At 51.6% G+C, this 12,484-nt stretch overlaps 1 protein-coding gene across 1 annotated transcript in view; it reads left to right on the top strand.

Moving 5' to 3' along the window:
- Positions 1-12,484, top strand: part of PCCB (propionyl-CoA carboxylase subunit beta) — a 45,508-nt gene that overhangs the window by 20,280 nt on the left and 12,744 nt on the right. The gene's annotated exons all lie outside the window — the stretch shown is intronic.

Raw genomic sequence — 12,484 nt, 5'->3', positions numbered from 1 at the left:
TTCAAACTGGAGGGATCCCTTTTTCCTAGAGGCCATCATGATGGCCTCCTTAATTCTGAAATAATGCACCCTGCAGATGACGTCTCTAGGGCGCGCCTCAGACGTGGGTTTAGGACCAAGGGATCTATGGATCCTGTCGAACTCGATGGTGTTGTCCTCGTGGTCGCCGAGAATGTCCAGAAATATTCTCTGAACTGTGTGGTCTAGGTCCCGAGGACTGACAGATTCTGGTAAGCCACGTATACGGATATTGTTACGCCTATTGCGATTCTCTAGATCCTCAAGGCCAGATGACATTTCCTCCAGTTTCATGGTGTGGTCCATTAAAATTTCCCTGTGCGCCTGAAGTTCCTGTGAAATATCCTCTTGTGTCTTTTCCACATCTTCTATACGCGATGTGAATTCTGTCTGTAAGTTATGTATCTCCTTTTTGTAAGAGTTCTCAAGCCTACACGCAAAACTTTCCAGGTCCGTTTTAGTTGGAAGAGCTTTAATGTATTTACTCAGTTCAGCTATATTCATGTCCTCCGATATGTCTACATCTCCCCCGCTATTGTCTGTTGTTTTTTTAGGAGAGATGTGTGAGGTCTGTGGCTCTTTTGAGGAGGAACTATTTTTGTGCGGTGTTTGCGACATTGCTGATCTGGTGTTCCTTGTTTGAAGTGGTTGGTTTAAGAATCGATCCATGTCCTCTATAGAAGGTTCCTTATGTAAGCCTGTGGGTTGCCCAGAAGTCTTCTTATTTTTACCCATATATATCTGCTGCTATTAATTGCCCGTGGTAGTGTTCAGGGGAGCATGGGGGCACAGCGGTCGCCACATCAGACAAAGCCCCCCATCAGCAAGCCCCCTCCGAGGTGCATTAGTTATGATCTTGAGGTTAGTGGGGCATATACAATGTCCTGGACCAAGAAAAGGAGCCTCTAGTTGTTATACACAATTTCAGCACTAGGTGTCACCAGAGGTCTGGGCTAGTAAGTTATAGGCCTGTTACACGGTGTGCTGCAGTTCTTTTTTCTGATAATAATGTAAATAAAGCACAATGACAACCCTTTAAGGAGCTATGGTAGGGTGGCTGCACTGCTTCTGCAGCAAGGATGACAAGCAAAGCAATATGCAGGGGTGCCAGGTATCTTGGGCACGTCCGCCCTGAAATGGTGCTTCTTTATGAGGAGTCCCGTCCCCAAAATGGCGTCCACCCTCTCAGTGGCGGGAAATCAATCAACACTGGCGGTACAATGGTGGGCGCCCTGGGGGGATTCTCCTATCCCACCTATAGCAGTCCTACCTTCCTTGTCTTCCTCTTTAGTGGGGTGCACACTTCAGGGTTTCCCCAGCAGGAGTTCCAGGGTGCTTGCGGCGCTCTCTCTGTGAGTGCACACCGCGCCTGCTGAGCCTCCTCGTGCTGTCCGCAGAGCCTGAGGGGATCAGTGGAGCGCAGCCCGCGCACTCCTCAGGGACTCACCCGCAGGGGCTCCGACCAAGCACGACCGCGGCGTTCTCCCCGCAGATGCTCACCGCGCTCTGTCCGCCGAGCCTCCCTGTGCCTTCTGCAGAGCCTGATGGAGCCGGTGGAGCGCGGTCCGCGCGCTCCTCTGGGATTCACCCGCAGGGGTTCTAACTGGGCACGCCTGCGATGCTCTTTCGGCAGGCGCCGCGGAGAATCCAAGGGCGGGAGGGTCCCTCCTTCACTGCCCCCTCAGCTCAGCGGGGGTCCGCGGGCTTCCTATCGCCGCCGCTCACCTCGCCCTGCACCGCCTGCTGTGTCAGTCTGTGCCCGGAGTGGTGAACTGTAAGGCCGCTCCAGGTCCGTGGGTCCGATGCGGCGTCTCCTCGTGGAAGCTGTACTAACTTTTTTTTATTCAGAATTGTGGAAAGGGTGAATTTTTGGAAATATTTTTGAGTTGAAGGTGTCAAAAGGTCATAATTGCTTGGGCGCATGGTTTGAAGGACAGGGCAGAGACAAAGGGAACATGCAGGCAGGGGACTTGTGATAAGGGACAACTGAGTCATTTAGGCTACGTTCACACTAGCGTTGCGCCGCCCTGCGTCGGCGACGCACGGAAAAACGCGCGCGTTTTGCGACGCGTGCGTCGTTTTTTGACCAAAATCGGACGCACAGAAAATGCAACTTGACGCAAGTGTCGAAAAACGCCACACAAAAAACGCACGCGTCGCCGCTGCATCGCCAGCGCAACAGCGACGCACATTGGCGGAACGCCAATGTGAACATAGACTTACTGTGGTAGGTCTTGTAAGGGTTGAGTGAGATGAAGCAAAGATGATGAGTTCAGCTTTATCCACATTGAGCTGTCGAAAGTGTTATGAGGAGAAGGAGAATATGACTAACACACTCCGGGGTTCTGGACAGCAGAGGTAGATCTGATTATACTACCATCCTGTAGTTGGTACTAGAAGCTGTGGGACATTGAGTTTTCAAAGGCATACATGGAGAAGAGTAGGGGTTTAAGGGTCCCAAGACAGAGCCTTGAGGGACAAGAAGAGAGAGGTAGTACAATCTTAAATAACAACAGCACATTGTGCAATGTTCTACACAATCATGTGCATGATATAAATAGGACTATTGAGACCCATCATCAAAAACATATAACCATTTTTACAAAAAAAAGATGATGCTATGGTTATGGGGCCCCCCGAAGAAGGAGGGTCCGAAACGCGCGTCGGGGCGGACACACAGGGACTGATCCCTACCAATACCCTTAGGCCGGCTTCACACTCAGCGTATGAAAATACGGTCCGTATATTACGGCCGTAATACGCTGAAAAGTCCCGAAAATAGTGGTCTGTAGCTCCTCCGTAGGCAGGGTGTTTCAGCGTTTTTTGCGCATGGCATCCTCCGTATGTAATCCGTATGTCATCCGTACTGCGTGTTTTTATCGCAGGCTTGCAAAACCGACATACGGATATACAAGGGATCCATGTGTTAAAAAAAAAAAATCTAGATATATATAGATATATATATATATATATATATATAGATAGATAGATAGATAGATAGATATGTATAGATATAGATATATATATATAGATATGTCAGTAGACACATATATGTATATATATTAATATTTCATCCAGCGCGATACAGCAGAAAGCCGGTAATTCAATTACCGGCTTTTGCTTTCTCCTTCCTCAACCCGACATGATATGAGACCTGGTTTACATACAGTAAACCATCTCATATCACCATTTTTTTTTTGCATATTCCACACTACTAATGTCAGTAGTGTGTATATGCAAAATTTGGCCGTTCTAACTAGTAAATTAAGGGGTTAAATGGCGGAAAAAATTGGCGTGGGCTCCCGCACAATTTTCTCCGCCACAGTAGTAAAGCCAGTGACTGAGGGCAGATATTAATAGCCTGGAGAGGGTCCATGGTTATTGCCCCCCCCCCCGGCTAAAAACACCTGCCCCCAGCCACCCCAGAAAAGGCACATCTGGAAGATGCGCCTATTCTGGCACTTGGCCCCTCTCTTCCCATTCCCGTGTAGTGGTGGGATATTGGGTAATGAAGGGTTAATGCCACCTTGCTATTGTAAGGTGACATTAAGCCAAATTAATAATGGAGAGGCGTCAATTATGACACCTATCCATTATTAATCCAATACTAGTAAAGGGTTAAAAAAATACACAAACACAATATTAAACATTATTTTAATGAAATAAAAACAAAGGTTGTTTTAATATTTTATTGAACACCCAATCCAATCACTGAAGACCCTTGTTCTGTAACAAAAAAAACATAATAAACCAACAATATCCTTACCTTCCGCAGAGCTGTAAAGTCCAACGATGTAAATCCATCTGAAGGGGTTAAAATATTTTGCAGCCACAAGCTTTGCTAATGCAACATTGCTCATGTCAGCAAAACCCCGGAGAATGTAGGTAAAGTAGGTCATTGACCTATATTTACCTGCATTTGCGGTGAGGCGCCCTCTGCTGGCTGTTCATAGATCGTGGGAACTTTCCTAGAAAGCTCCCAGGCTCGAGATCATAAGAGGGCGCCCTCTGCTGGTTGTCCTCATATGAACTCGAACCAGGGAGCTTTCTAGGAAAGTTCCCACGATCTAGGAACAACCAGCAGAGGGCGCCTCACCGCAAATGCAGGTAAATATAGGTCATTGACCTACTTTACCTACATTCTCCGGGGTTTTGCAGACATGAGCAATGTTGCATTAGCAAAGCTCGTGGCTGCAAAATATTTTAACCCCTTCAGATGGATTTACATCGTTGGACTTTACAGATCTGCGGAAGGTAAGGATATTGTTGGTTTATTATGTTTTTTTTTTTGTTACAGAACGAGGGTCTTCAGTGATTGGATTGGGCGTTCAATAAAATATTAAAACAACCTTTGTTTTTATTTCATTAAAATAATGTTTAATAATGTGTTTGTGTATTTTTTAACCCTTTACTAGTATTGGATTAATAATGGATAGGTGTCATAATTGACGCCTCTCCATTATTAATTTGGCTTAATGTCACCTTACAATAGCAAGGTGGCATTAACCCTTCATTACCCCATATTCCACCGCTACACGGGAATGGGAAGAGAGTGGCCAAGTTCCAGAATAGGCGCATCTTCCAGATGTGCCTTTTCTGGGGTGGTTGGGGGCAGATGTTTTTAGCCAGGAGGGGGCCAATATCCGTGGTCCCTCTCCAGGCTATTAATATCTGCCCTCAGTCACTGGCTTTACTACTCTGGCGGAGAAAATTGTGCGGGAGCCCACGCCAATTTTTACCGCCATTTAACCCCTTAATTTACTAGCTAGAACAGCCAAATTTTGCATAGACACACTACTGACATTAGTAGTGTGGAATATGCAAAAAAAATGGTGATATGAGATGGTTTACTGTATGTAAACCAGGTCTCATATCATGTCGGGTTTAGGAAGGAGAAAGCAAAAGCCGGTAATTGAATTACCGGCTTTAAAGCTATCTAGCGCTGGAAGAGGTACGTGTGTGATCCGTATTTCTTTATCGCCTCTCATTGGGGGACACAGGAACCATGGGGTGTATGCTGCTGCCACTAGGAGGCTGACACTATGCAAATAACAAAATTAGCTCCTCCTCTGCAGTGTACACCCCACCGACTGGCATTAAACTCTTCAGTTTAGCTTAGTGTCAGTAGGAGGTGGACACGGGTCTTTCATTAGACCCTTATCTACCTCAATGTGCGTCGTTTCTTTTCAGGTTTTTTCCGGAGGGATACAGGGTGAGCAGTCACACCTGTATTCCCACAATGCGGACTATGAGTACGGCGTGTACTGCCACCCCGTATCCTCATAGATCCCTCTCCAGGACCAAGATCCTAGCACAGAAGCGTGCTCAGAAGTCCGGTCCTGGCTCCGTCCCCCACCCACTCGCCTACCAGAGCCTGTCGGTTGGAGGAGACGAGGACGTCCATCACAGCTCCGTGGACGTCTCATTCCCCTCAGGTTAGTAACGGCGTGGGATGTTTAGGTGAGTATTTCCCCTCCATTCCCCCGGGATCTTTTCTCCAGATGTCCCCCTGTCCTCCCTCATGGCGTTTATTTTAGAGGGATCCCAGGGACAGCCATAAGCTCTTCTTCCTTAGCGGCCGCAGTTCTCTCCCTGCAGCCGCACAGCCCCTTACAGAGTCACAGCCTAGCAGGCTGCCGCGCCGCTCCCCCCTGCGGTCTCTCTGCTCGGGGGCCACAATGCGTCCTGTGTCTGCACGGCGTCCTTGGCAGGATGCCGTGCCACTTACTTTCTGCGGCGCTCCGACGCCGCGATTCTCCGGCGGCGCTCCGGCACCGCGATTCTCCGGCGCCGCAAATTTCCGGCGGCGCCGGCCTCTAATTTAGGTCCCGGCTTCTGCCGGGGCCTACTTCTGGCGCCGCGACCCCGCCAGTTCCGCTTTCCCGGACAGCCTTGGCAGGCTGCCGCTCTTCTCAGTCCCTGCGGCGCACTGCTCCGGCGCCGCGGTTCCCTTCTCCGGCGGCGCCGGTCTCTAATTTAGGTCCCGGCTTTGGCCGGGGCCTACTTCCGGTTTCTCGGCTCCTCACTTCCGGTTCTGCGGGCGGGCTTTTTCCCGCCCGACTTACTGTGCCCTGCCTACCGGCGCCCCTGCGTCTGGCTCCGCCCCCTTCCTCCTGGGACACTCGTCTGGTGTGACCACTGCTTTGTACCGGCAGCAGCACCAGCTCTCGCAAGCGCACCCGCATCTTCTGTGGGCACAGCTCTATCTGCGCTGAATACAGCTCCTCAGGGCACTCCATCGACAAGTGGGACATCTTCCAGGACCGGGTCCGTGAGTAGCTGCACTGCAGACTGACACCCCCCTCTGCCCACTGTCCCCTAACCCACTGGCATCTTCAGGGTCCCTAAAAATGTCTACCTCTAAAGGGGGCCGCTCTCGTCCCCCTACCTCTTCATCTTCTGCCTTAGTCACGTACTTTGCATGTTCGTCCTGTAACAGCAAACTTCCCTCAGGTCAGTCCTCCCCGCTGTGTCAGTCCTGCAGCAACCCGATTGTTCCCACCGCCCAGGATCCCCCGGCTGTTCCGCCCGAGAGTGATCCCCCCCATCCCAGGCTGGGCCACCTCTCTGTCACAATCGGTGGCCGATTTAACACGGGTACCTCAAACCCTAGTGTCCGCGCTGGATCGGTTACCCCTGCAGAACCCTGCAGTGGCCAGCGGGTCGCAGGAACCGCCGCCCGAGCCCTCCTTGATAAGCCACAAAAGGTCCAGACAGGAACGTCGGTCTGAGTCCTCTTCGCGCTCCATCTCGCTGCTCGGCCCTCCCCCGCGGTTGGTGTCCCACCGATCCTCCTCCCCTGAGTCAGGCGAGGCATTATCTGATGCGCCTTCGGAGGATACTTCGGAACTGGATCCTAACCAAATCGCCACCATGAGTGAGACAGTCCAGAACCTCATTGGGGCAATAAACCAAACATGTGGCATCAAGGATCCCTCTACGGAACCCGCAGATCAGGCGGTTTCGTTTAGACGGGCCAAACCACCTTCAAAATTTTTCGCTCATCCTGAATTCGAGGAAATCGTGTCCAGAGAGAGAGAGAACCCCACTAGGCGTTTTCAGAGGGGGAAAACACCTGGGTGTGTTATATCCTTTTCCTCCAGAACTTACCGCCAATTGGACGGCATCTCCCTCGGTGGACCCCCCTGTTTCCAGGCTGTCCACCAACACGGTGCTTCCTCTGTCCGGCGGAGCATCTCTGAAGGATTCTAACGATAGAGTTATAGAATCCTTCGCAAAATCTGCTTTTGAAGCGGCTTCAGCGGCTCTATGTCCAGCTTTTGCGTCCACTTGGGCTTCAAAATCCATCTCAAAATGGGCCAAGGATCTTCGGCGAGGTATCCTGGATGGGGCGCCTCCCGCGCAATTAGCGGAACTTGCCAACCAGATTTCCCATGCTGGTGAATACCTGGTTTCCGCCTCCCTGGATGCCGCGTCTTGTGCGGCTCAAGCTTCCAGCAATGCCGTTGCCATCCGCCGGACCGTTTGGCTCAAGGCCTGGCAGGCGGACTTGTCCTCCAAAAAGTCCCTCACTAGTCTGCCCTTCCAGGGCTCTCGCCTCTTTGGTTCCCAGCTGGACCAAATAATTAAGGACGCCACCGGGGGTACAAGTTCTCTTCTCCCCCAGGCTAAGCCTCGTCGCCCTCCTCCTAGACGACAGTTTCGTTCTTTTCGGCCTTTTCGTCGCTTCGCTGCGTCAAACTCCTTTTCCCAGCAGCAACAGAGGCCACAGGCACGTCAAGAGAAGAAGGCGGTGTCCTTTAGGCCCACTCCGTCCTGGCGTCCTCGTTTCTCCCAGGGTAGATCCTCCAGGCCCAGGACTGGAAGATCCACCTCGGCATGACTCTCGGCAAGACTCCAGCCCAACTCCCAGATTGGGCGGCCGTCTTCTCCTTTTCAGGGACGTCTGGATTTCCGCAGTAGAGGACGCATGGGTCAGGGAAGTTGTATCCTCGGGATACAAAATAGAGTTCGCTTCCCGACCTCGGGATCGTTTCTTCCAATCCCGTCCTCCAAGAGACCCCGCTCTAGTTCCGGGCTTCTTCTCAGCCATCGCTTCTCTGCTCAAATCCGGGGTAATCGTTCCCGTCCCAGAAAAAGAACGCTTCACGGGTTTCTACTCGAATCTTTTTGTGGTACCGAAAAAAGACGGCAAAGTTCGCCCCATTCTGGACCTCAAATTGCTGAACAGGAGAGTTCGCCTGAGACACTTCAGGATGGAATCCCTTCGTTCAGTAATTGCTTCCATGGAGGCTCAGGAGTTTCTATGCTCAATAGATATCCAGGACGCCTACCTCCATGTCCCGATATTTCCCGGACATCACCGTTTCCTGCGCTTTGCAGTGCAACGAGATCATTTTCAGTTCGTCGCCCTGCCGTTCGGTCTCGCAACCGCGCCAAGAGTGTTCACGAAAATCATGGCGGCGCTGATTGCCATCTTGAGAGTCAGAGGCCTGGTCCTATTTCCATATCTCGACGACATCCTCATCAAGGCTCCGTCCTTCGCTCAGGCCCACGAAAGCCTGTCCATTGTTCTCGACACCTTAGCCCGTTTCGGGTGGCTGGTAAACCGGAAGAAGTCCTGCCTTATTCCTTCTCAGCGCATCATCTTTCTGGGCATGCTTTTCGATACTCGTCAGAGCAGAGTCTTCCTTCCCACAGACAAGAGATCCACTCTCTGTCGGGACATACGCTTGCTCCAGGGTCCTCGACCTCCCTCCCTCCGTTCGGCCATGAAGGTTCTGGGGAGGATGGTAGCTACATTGGAAGCGATTCCCTTCGCCCAATTCCATTCGCGACCCCTTCAGCAAGCCATTCTGTCTCAGTGGGACAGGTCGGTCTTCTCCCTGGATCGACCGATCAAACTCTACTTTCGGGTCAGGCGGTCTCTCAACTGGTGGCTGACGTCACCTCTCATCTCCCAGGGCAGGTCCTTCCTTCCAGTTCACTGGCAGGTGGTGACAACGGAGGCAAGCCTGCTCGGCTGGGGTGCGGTTTTTCGCCACCTGACGGTCCAGGGCCGCTGGTCGCTGCAGGAGTCATCTCTGCCGATCAACGTCCTCGAAATTCGGGCCATCTTCCTGTCCCTCCGCCACTGGGAAAGGATCCTCAGGGGCCTTCCAGTCCGGATCCAGATGGACAACGCCACGGCTGTGGCATATGTCAACCATCAGGGGGGGACTTGGAGCTCCTTGGCCCTTGCCGAGGTATCCAAGATCCTCCTTTGGGCAGAGGCAACGGTTCCGGTGATATCCGCGGTGCATATCCCCGGCGTGGAAAACTGGGCCGCCGACTTCCTCAGCCGCGAGGGCCTCGCGGCAGGGGAATGGTCCTTACATCCGGAGGTCTTCCATCAGATTTGTTTTCGATGGGGAACTCCGGATGTGGATCTCACAGCGTCCCGAGTCAACAGGAAGGTTCCGCAGTTCGTCTCCAGGTCCCGCGATCCTCTCGCAGTGGGCGTCGATGCTCTGGCCATTCCTTGGTCACAGTTCGAGCTGCCCTACCTGTTCCCACCCCTTCCATTACTTCCCAAACTGTTGAAGAAGATCAAAGCGGAAGGGGTGCCGGTCATCCTGATCGCCCCGGATTGGCCCAGGAGAGCTTGGTTCGCGGAGCTCGTCAACCTTCTCGCGGACGCTCCCTGGCACCTTCCAGACAGGCCCGATCTGCCACCCGAATTCTCGGTCGCTCAGTTTAACGGCGTGGCTGTTGAGACCGCGGTTCTGAGAGCGTCTGGCCTTTCGGACCGGGTGATTCACACCATGATTCAGGCTCGGAAGCCTTCGTCTTCCAGGATCTACTACCGCACCTGGAAGGCCTACTTCCGGTGGTGCGAGTCCAACCGCCTTCCGCCTATGGTTTTTTTCCCTGCCTTCTCTTTTGGCCTTCCTTCAGGCAGGACTGGATTCGGGCCTGGCTCTTAGTTCCCTGAAGGGTCAGGTCTCTGCGCTTTCCATCCTCTTTGAGAAGACCTTGGCCTCTCGGCCACAGGTTAAGACCTTCTTTCAGGGGGTAGCCCACGCCGTCCCGCCGTACAGGGCCCCTGTGGAGGCATGGGACCTAAACCTGGTACTGGACGTTCTGAAGGTTTCTCCCTTTGAACCTCTTAGGGAGATTCCTCTATCAGTTTTATCATGGAAGGTAGCCTTTCTTGTGACCATCACGTCCATTCGCCGCGTTTCCGAGCTGGCGGCCCTGTCTTGCCGTCCTCCGTTTTTGGTCATTCACCAGGACAAGGTGGTCTTCCGGCCCCCACCTTCTTTTCTTCCTAAGGTGGTTTCCACCTTCCACCTCAACGAGGACATCGTTCTACCTTCCTTTTGTCCAGCTCCGACTCATCCTCTGGAGCGATCATTGAACAAGCTGGATCTTGTCAGGGCTGTGAGGATCTATCTGGACAGAACGTCCTCTTTCCGGAAGACGGATTCCTTTTTTGTCATTCCTGATGGCACGCGCAGAGGCCAGCCGGCTTCTAAAGCGACTATTGCTCGATGGATCAGAATGGCAATCTTGGAGGCTTACCGGGTCAAGAACAGAGTGCCCCCTCCTGGGATTAAGGCTCACTCTACTCGGGCAGTCGGCGCCTCCTGGGCGGTGCACCACAGGGCTTCCGCCCTACAGCTGTGCAAAGCGGCAACTTGGTCTTCCATCCACACGTTCGCCAAATTTTACAAGGTCCATACCTACGCATCGGCGGACGCCAGCCTAGGCAGAAGGATCCTGCAGGCGGCAGTGGTGAGTCCTCTGACCTGATGGAAGTCTGTTTTTCCCGCCCTTGGGACTGCTTTGGGACGTCCCATGGTTCCTGTGTCCCCCAATGAGAGGCGATAAAGAAAACAGGATTTTTGGTTGCTTACCGTAAAATCTGTTTCTTGAAGCCTCCATTGGGGGACACAGCACCCTCCCAATGTTTTTGTTATATGTTCTCTGACTGTTCTCACGTTTACAGTTCTCAAGTTTGTGGTTATGGTTTTTCAACCTTGTTCTTTCTCCTACTGCTTTCTCACTAACTGAAGAGTTTAATGCCAGTCGGTGGGGTGTACACTGCAGAGGAGGAGCTAACTTTTTTATTTGCATAGTGTCAGCCTCCTTGTGGCAGCAGCATACACCCATGGTTCCTGTGTCCCCCAATGGAGGCTTCAAGAAACAGATTTTACGGTAAACAACCAAAAATCCTGTTTTTTGGGGCTTCCATAGACTTTCATTGACGTTTAATTTGCGCAATACAGTGACAAACGCAGCATGCTGCGATTTTCTACGGCCGTAGAAAGCCGTATAATACTGATCAGTAGTGTTGAGCGATACCGTCCGATACTTGAAAGTATCGGTATCGGATAGTATCGGCCGATACCCGAAAAATATCGGATATCGCCGATACCGATATCCGATACCCATACAAGTCAATGGGACATCAAGTATCGGAAGGTATTCTCATGGTTCCCAGGGTCTGAAGGAGAGGAAACTCTCCTTCAGGCCCTGGGATCCATAGGGATGTGTAAAATAAAGAATTAAAATAAAAAATATTGATGTATTTACCTCTCCGGCGGCCCCTGAACTCAGCGCGGGTAACCGGCAGGCTTCGTTGTTCAAAATCAGCGCTTTTAGGACCTGAGAATCACGTCCCGGCTTCTGATTGGTCGCGGGCCGCCCATGTGACCGCCACGCGACCAATCACAAGCCGCGACGTCACCGCAAGCTATTAACGCGCTCATTTTTAAAAATGAGCGTGGCCGCGACCAATCACAAGCCGCTACGTCTTTGAAAGTCATTACCGCGCTCATTTTTAAAAATGAGCGCGTTAATAGCTTGCGGTGACGTCGCGGCTTGTGATTGGTCGCGTGGCGGTCACATGGGCGGCCCGCGACCAATCAGAAGCCGGGACGTGATTCTCAGGTCCTAAAAGCGCTGATTTTGAACAACGAAGCCTGCCGGTTACCCGCGCTGAGTCCAGGGGCCGCCGGAGAGGTAAATATATCAATATTTTTTATTTTAATTCTTTATTTTACACATCTCTATGTATCCGATACCCGATACCACAAAAGTATCGGATCTCGGTATCGGAATTCCGATACCGCAAGTATCGGCCGATACCCGATACTTGCGGTATCGGAATGCTCAACACTACTGATCAGTTTAATACGGCAGATAGGAGCAGGGGCATAGAGAATAATTGTGCCGTATGTTTTGCGAGTTTTACGGACGCAGTTTCTGCGCTCTTACGTCTGTAAAACTTGCAAGTGTGAAGCCGGCCTTAAACTGCTGGTAAATATTGTGAGCTATTGTTAAATTACTATACTGCTTTACTTTGTACTCACCCAGCTGCCTTTGTGTGCTGGATAGAATCTTGATTAATGTATTTAGATAGTCCGGCAGTATTTGAGGGAGGTGATTAATGAATATATACATTATGATTGGATAATTATTGAGACCCCCTAGATACGGTTTCAGGTCCCTGTGTGGCCAA

The sequence above is a fragment of the Ranitomeya imitator genome, chromosome 5 (assembly GCF_032444005.1).
Source record: "Ranitomeya imitator isolate aRanImi1 chromosome 5, aRanImi1.pri, whole genome shotgun sequence".
In the NCBI taxonomy this organism is placed as follows: domain Eukaryota; kingdom Metazoa; phylum Chordata; class Amphibia; order Anura; family Dendrobatidae; genus Ranitomeya; species Ranitomeya imitator.
This window is presented reverse-complemented; position numbering and strand designations above follow the sequence as displayed.